Genomic DNA, 7,658 nt, shown 5'->3' on the forward strand with positions numbered 1-7,658 from the left:
GGGGACACCCAACTATGGTGGGGAGAAGAGCCCAGACATCCAAGGCCGGAGGACCTTGCTGTGACTTCAGAGCAAGTTAGGGTGGGGGGCAGTCAGAAAGGGCTTCCTGGAGGCAGGAAGGGCAGATGGAGGGCGGGAGGGCGGATGAGGGTGATTTGCAGGCTTTGAATTGGGGGTCTGGGCTTGAATTGCCACAGTGGATCTGGGCTAGGAAGTGGGGTCCTCCCTGTGAGTATGCATTGTTCTCTCGTAGTAAGTGCAGGGTGGCAAATGGGCAGCGAGGAGTACAGGGGGCCCCAGACAACCCCAGGGCTGCAGCATCTCCGGCCCAGGCCATTCCTATCTGGCCCACCGATCTTCTCCTGGGCAAGCAGCCTCAGGGCCCAAAGGAAGTGCCCCTAGGTAGGAGTAGGATGATTCTCTTCTTTGTAATTTCCCATATTTCTCAAATTTCTCTTTTTTGAAATGTATTCTTTTTGTAATCAGAGAAATCCAAAACAATAAACATTACCCCCAAACACATCTCCAGGCCCAGAGATCCCTAGCCCTTGGCCACACTGTTAGGGAGCCCTGGGCACCCTGCTCCCTCTCCTGGCTGCCCTGGCTCAGTGCTCACTGTCCTCCCCAGGCGCCTCAGCCCCATCCCTGCCCCACAGACACCTTGATGGTTTATAGGCCCGGGGGTGCCTCAGTTTGCCCTACACCCCCTTCCCCAGGTCCTGTGGAGACCACCAGCTGGACTCAGGGTGGATGCCACCTGCTCTGGCCCTGGTCCCTCGGTCCTCGGAGTCCAGTCCGGTCCACCAGCCCCCAGAAGCCCTTCCCCAAAGCTAGGCACTTGTCTCCGAACCCCCACAGTAAAGTGAGCCCTGGGCAGTCAGGCCCCTGCTCACGAGAGGCCCACAGCCCTGAACATTCCATGCCATGGCTGAGGGTGCCAGCTACCCAGTGATGGCAGGCCAGATGGGGGGCCCTCTGGGGCTGAGGCCAGCCTCCTTCACAGTGTCAAGGGCCCACCCAGGGGTCAGGGTCCTCTGCCGGCAGGCGCACCCACGTGTGGGGGCCCGTGGGAGAAGCCTCCTGATGTCTCCGTTGTGGGCAAGAGTGAGCTCACTTCCTTCTGGATCCCCAGTTGGAGCCCTGTGTCCCTGCCAGTGCCGTGGCCCCATCCTGCCTGCACAGGGCTCCTGGCCGAGGCAGGCAGAGGGGCTGGAATCCCCTCACCAAGCCTGCCCAGCAGTGGGCTGCCCTATTTTCGCCACAGTGATTGCTCTGGGGGCTGGTGGTGGCTCTTCCCTGCCCCCACCCCAGGATCGAGAGCCGTGGGTTGGAAACCCCCGTGAGGGTGACAGGTGTGGGGGTGCTAGAGGATTTCCAGCAGAGGCTGCTGGGTGAGAAGTTGGCCCCAGGGAATTGCTGGCTTAGCATGCACTGGGATGAGGGGCTGCCAGGAGTCCTGGGGGTGGACAGAGCAGGCTGAGGGCCCTCAGAACCCTGGGGAGGGGGCAGGAGAGATTCCCCAGCACAGAGTCAAAAAAAGAAATCTGTGGGGACTAGGTGGGGGGTGAAGGGCGGGCGGAGGTGGGAAAGGATGAAAAATGGCCTGGGGCCACAGCGGCCGCCAGCCATCCTCACCGACCAAGAGGGAGAATGGCGGTTTCCTGAGCACTGAGCCTCAGTCACCAGGTGACCCCGCACCACTGGCCAAGGCCGCACAGGCAGGAAGGGGAGCAGCCAGGATTTGGACCCAGGCCATTGACCTCAGTCTGAGCTCTAGCGGCGGGCCCACCCAGCTCTGAAAACGCAGGTGAAGGCAGGATTTGGGTTCTGATGGGCAACCTCACAGGGGCCATTGCTGGCCTCTGGCTCAGGACAGCCAGACTTGACCCAGACATCTGAATGGCCAAGGTGGGCCTCCGCAGCGGCCTCGGCTGAGCCCGGCGCTCACGTCCTCCCCTGTGGCCATGAAGCAACCCTTTCCCTCAAATGCAGGCTGGTTGGGCTCAGGTGCTCAGCCGTTTCCTCACCTGGAAAGGCCCCTGGGAGCGCGGAGGCGGCCAGGCTGGGCTGTGGGGTCTGTGGGGAAGGGGCTGAGCCAGAGGCCAGGGCACCTGGGACAGAACAAGAGTGAGGCCCAGCCCCAAGGTGGACAGGACGAGTGGGGGCCGGGCGCAGCCTGTTTCTTCCTCCTGTTGGGTGATTTACATCATTAGTAAACCTGGGATACAAAGTTCAAAGGTTTGAGCGGCGTGTCAGCAGCAAAATAGGCCCCCAGCCGTGGGTGCCCTGTCCCTTCTGGGCCACGAGGGGAGAGAGGCCACATTAGGCCTCAGCCGGCCACGTGGGGAGGAGGCTGGCCCCTAAACCCCACGTACCTCTGGCTGCCTGGGCCACACGCAGCCTCACTGTGCACGCACACCTGTGCCCGTCCCCTGTCACACCGTGCGCAGCTACGCCCAGGGCCCACACCACACGACACCCACAGGCCCCCCTTGTGAACTGGACCCAGAAATGGAGCCTCTGGGGGCACTTCCGAGGTCCCTCTCCCTACCGTTTCTAAGGGGCTGCCTAGCACCCACAGGGCCCAGGGCCCCCAGGACTTGGGACGAGACCCTTCACCTCCTGCAAGCTCTTTCTGGCCCAGCTGCACCTGCTTAGGTTCACCCCACCACCAGGCAAGCAAGGGCCTCCTTGGTCCCAGGAGACCCGGGCCCAAACCCAGGTTGGCCATGTACCGCTGGGTCACCTCACCTCCCTGAGCCCAACGTGCCCCCCCACAGTCATGGGGAAGACCCTCTCTCGGTGGGGACGAGACGGGTAGGATGGATGGCGGTGTGGTCTCAGGTGACAGAGAAGCCTGGAGGCAAGTGAGGGTGCACAATGGTGGCCTGTGTCCCCACTGCCAGTGTTCTCCCCAGCCTGAACCACTGTCAGGGGGCCCTTTCCCCACACGGGCCTGTTCCCATCTGGCGTTTGGGTTGAGGAGTTTGGTGACTTGCCCACAGCTCTCAGACCCCACACCCCACTTTTGCAACCACATGGCCGGAGTAACTGTGTGATATTTTGGGAACCCTGCTGGAGTGGCTGGGTGGTGACCCCAAAAGATGAGTCCACCCAGATCCTGTGGGTGTGAATTGGTTCAGAGAAAGTCTTCTCGGTAGATGTAACCGAGGTAAAGATCTTGAGGGGAGGGCATTCTGCATTCGGTTGAGCCCTAAACCCAATGGCAAATGTCCTTTTAAGAGAGAGGCAGAGGGAGATTTGGGGCAGCCAGGTGGTGACGGAGGTGAGGACCTCGTAGGGCCACCAGAAGCAGGAAGAGGAGGGCTGTGCCCACACCTGGATTTTGACCTCTGGCCTCCAGAGCTGAGAGACTACATTTCTGCTGCGTCAAGCGCCCAGTCTGTGGTCATTCGTATGACAGCCCCAGGACGCCAACCCCCACGTTGGCCCTGGCCGTGGGCATCTCCTATGCTCCCGGGCGGAGGGTGAGGGCATGAGCCTGTCCCCGGGAGGTGCCCGTCCTCCTCTGCGCTCTCTGGACAGCGCTGAGCCCGAGGGAGCCTGCGCAGCCGGTCAGGGGAGGACGAGGATCCCAAGACCTGCTCTGACAGGTGGGGAGCAAGGTCTCGGTCATGGTGATGCCTGCTTGAATTTGGAGGTCACCAGTTTGGAATCTGGGGCAGTTAAACTGGGTTTAGGCAGCAGCTGATTTTCTCTCCGGAGAAGGGCCGCCCCTCCGTGTGATCCGTCTTCCGGAGCAGCGCCAAGCCGCGAACGATTGTGAGCCACGCACACAGACCTGGGGGCTGTCTGGTGGCCCCAGGCCTCCATCTCCCCTTCCCCCACGTTAGTCTCCACTTACTGTGTTCACGCACGTGCACGGAAGAGCACGCGTGGTCGTGTAAATGCGGGCTCGACCCCACACGCGGGTTTGCTGTGCTCCCGCCTTCACCTTTCGTGCCCGGCTTCCTTCAGTCCGTGTTGCTCCTGTGAGCCTGATCCATGTGGTTGCGTGTGTCCATAGTTCCTGTTCATAGCCCCGTGACATTGCATCGCGGGAAGAAACCACAATCTGTTTATCCATTCTCCTATTGATGGGCATTTGGGTCGGTTCCAGTTTGGGGCTTGCGGAGCGACGCGCCCCACCAAGGGATGTGTCTACCAAATACTACGAACGTGCTGTTATTTAGGAAGAGGTAATTACTTAGTGATCTTGAGATGAGACTACCCTGATTAGGGCAGGCCGTAAGCCCCATGACAAATGTCCTCACTTGAGTGGGGCAGGGTGGGGGAGGTACACAGAGGAGAGGCCATGTGGCCACAGAAGCGGAGACCGGAGGGATGTGACCACAGGCCACGGGGTGCCGAGGATTGTCGCAGCCGCCAGAAGCCAGGAGGGAGTCACGGACAGAGGGACCAGCCCCGCCCATAGCTTGACACCTGGGGCCTCCCAAACTGTGACAGGGTATTTGTGGGGGTTTTTTTGTTTTTGTTTTTAAGATTTTATTTATTTACTTGACAGAAAGAGACACAGTGAGAGAGGGAACACAAGCAGGGGGAGTGGGAGAGGGAGAAGCAGGCTTCCCGCCGAGCAGGGAGCCCGATGCGGGGCTCGATCCCAGGACCCCGGGATCATGACCTGAGCCGAAGGCCACCCAGGCGCCCATATTTGTGTTGTTTTAAACCGGCCACTTTATGGTCCTCTGTTACGGCAGCCACAGGACGCTGGCGCAGGGCTCCAGGGAATAGACAGAGTTCGAGTAAGGAACTGGCCACGTGATTGTGAGGCTGACAAGTCCACAGACCTGGAGCTGGCCGCTGGGAACCCAGGAAGCCCGATGGTCCAGTGTTGAGTCCTGAGGCGGGAAAAAGGGGTGCCCCAGCTCCAGCAGCTGAACAGGAGGGCATTCCCTCTCCTTTTCTGGAGGGACCCCCTCTTTGTTCTCCTCAGGCCTCTAGCCCACTGGACGGGCCCACCCGCATCCGGAAGGGCGGACAGCGGCCTCAGACGCTAACATCTGGAGTCGTCCTCACAGACACACTAGAATAATGTTGAACCAGCTGTCTGGGCAGCGCACGGCCCCGCCACACCGACACATAAAATTAATCACCACAGGCAGACGCCTAGGAGTGGAGGGACGGGTCCGGCTCGGGGGTAGCGATTGGCAGAAACCACCAGACGGGCCTTCGCCGCGTGGGGGGTGGACGCTCCAGACGCTCCACAGCCTCGCTGGGCGCTCGCACTTTGGAGCTTTGACCTCTAGCGTTCCCGGGGGCTGTGAGGGTGCTGTCATTGTGCTCTACGAGGTTGTTTCCCTGATGATTAAGGAGGCTGAGCTGTTGTTCCTCTGCATGTTGGCCGCTTGGAAATCCTAGACGTCTGGGGAGCACCTGTTCAAGTGTTTTGCCCAACTCAGAAATGGCTTGTTTGCCTTGTTTTTAATGGCTTTGTGGATGTTCTTTCCATATTCTGCACAGGAGGCTTCGCTTGGGTATCTCTCTATCACGGTATACAGATGTGACTCAGTCCATCCAGCACGCCACTCTGGATCTCAGGGCTGTGAGTTCAAGTCCCTTGTTGGCCGTAGAGATTACTTAAAAATAAAAATCTTAAAAAAAAAAAAGTTATACAGATGTATGGGGTGGATATTGTCTCCCTGTTTGTGGCTTAGCTTTTCACTCTCCAAATGGCATCTGGATGAGCCGACCTTCTTAAATTTAATGGAGTCCAGCCTTTCATGGAGAGCGCCTTTCGTTTCCTATAGAAGAAATCTGCCAGTGACAATGTCTTGAAAAGATTCTCTTATTTTTATTCTGGAAGCATTTTTTTGGTTTTACTTTTCACATTGTGGTCTGTGATCCATTTTTAATTAATTTTTGTATATGGTGTGATGTAGGGATCAAGGGTCATTTTTTCCCCATCAAGTCCAACTGATAGAGCGCCTTGGATGAGAAGCCCACCCTAAGGCCATCTTTTTGCCCCCGCACTGCAGTGGCCTTTGTTATAAACCAGTTGATTTGACGATGGGCTGGGGGAGGTCCTCATTCTGACCCTCTCTCCTGTTCCATTGGTCTGTTTGTTTTTGTGCCAATCGTCAGAGGCTTTTGCTCACTGCTCAGTAAATCCACCCACCGGCTGGAGCAGAGCAGGCTGCAAGGCTGGCCCGAGAGCTTATCTTGGACTTCCCGGCCTCGGAGTGTCTGCCCAGCTCGCTCCTCAACCCCGCAGACTGTGACATTCTCCTCCCCCAACCCCACAGCAGTCTCAGCAGAACCCAGAATTCCCAGGCCAGCAGGCGGTCCACCGCCCTGAGACCCAGCCGCAGCTCCCAGGCAGGTTACTGAGGCCGAGCACGCCTTCTGGAGAATGCTGTGGATGAGAGTGGGGCAGCTTTCAGGGAAGGGGCATGCCAAGGTCAAGACCACCTGCCATGCAATAGTCCTCACTGCCAGTCCTCACACCATCACCCTGGACCAGGTGTGGGCCTGCTGTGTGTACCCAGAGAGTTGGAACCTTGAGGAGCCGACCACTGGAGCTTACACTGCAGTGGGGGTGGGGTAGGGGCGAGAGCGCGCACCAACTAGTCAACTCTAGAGCATGCTCAAAGGGAATGCATGGACCCCAGGAGGCTGGAGGGGTGTTGCAATTTGAGACAGGGCACTCGAGACAATGTTTGAGCGAAGCAATAAGGGAAATGAGGAACCAAGTCGTGCAGGCATGTGGCAGGGGAGGAGGGGATGATTTCAGGCTGCGGTGCTGGCAGGTGCAAAGGCCCTGAGGCTTCTAGGAATGAAAGGAGGCCAGTGGGCCTTCAGTGGGGGCCGGGGTGGGGGGAAGAAGAGATGAGGCAGGGGCTGGGGGAGCCAGTGGCTGGATCCCAGAGGTCTTTGCAGGTACTGGAAAGACTGGTATGAGAGGCCAGTGGAGAGCTTTGAGTGTGGAAATGACAGCTGTGGCAGTCGGGAAGCCGCTTGGAGGGCCCAGCCAAGCTCAGGGGGGGAGGCTGCAGGTCAGGGGATGGCTTTCAGCCTGGGGAGGGCCGGAGTTGGATTTTGCATGAATTTTGAAATTCAGAACCATGGGGATTTGCCATGCCTATGAGGAGCAGAGTCAAGCATGACTGCAGTCCTGGGCCTGAGCCTGGAGGGATAGGGGGCCTTTTGCCAAGAAGGGGTGCTGAGGGCTGGCAGGCTTCAAGGAGGCTCGGGGGGCCCCTGAGCACATGTTCGGCATAAGGGAGGCTATCAGGCAGCCAGGTGGGTCTGAAGTGCGTGAGAGGCACCCACCGGCTTGCAGAGTCAGACGGGGGAGTCCCGGTGTAGCTCAGATGGAAAGCAGAGGTGTGGATGAGGTCAGCGCAGGAGTGAGAAGGGGGAGAAGCAAGAGGGCCACCAGGCCAGGGAGTGTCCTGGAAGCCTGGAAAAGAAAGGTCTTACCAAGCAGGTGTCGTTCCCTGGGTCAACCGAGAGCAAGACTGAGCACCAACCCTTGGATCTTATGCAGTGGCGGCCACCAGCCACCTGGACAGGCCCCTGCTTCACTCCCCCCCCCTCCAGGCTGCGTGCCAGCACACAAGACTGAACCCCACCCCACCCCAGTGTGGACCGCAGGGTCCCCTCCCTGAGCTGGCCTCCTGGCCCCAACCTCTCAACCC

Source organism: Leptonychotes weddellii, chromosome 15 (assembly GCF_054177405.1).
Source record: "Leptonychotes weddellii isolate Sample4059 chromosome 15, ASM5417740v2, whole genome shotgun sequence".
Lineage (NCBI taxonomy): Eukaryota > Metazoa > Chordata > Mammalia > Carnivora > Phocidae > Leptonychotes > Leptonychotes weddellii.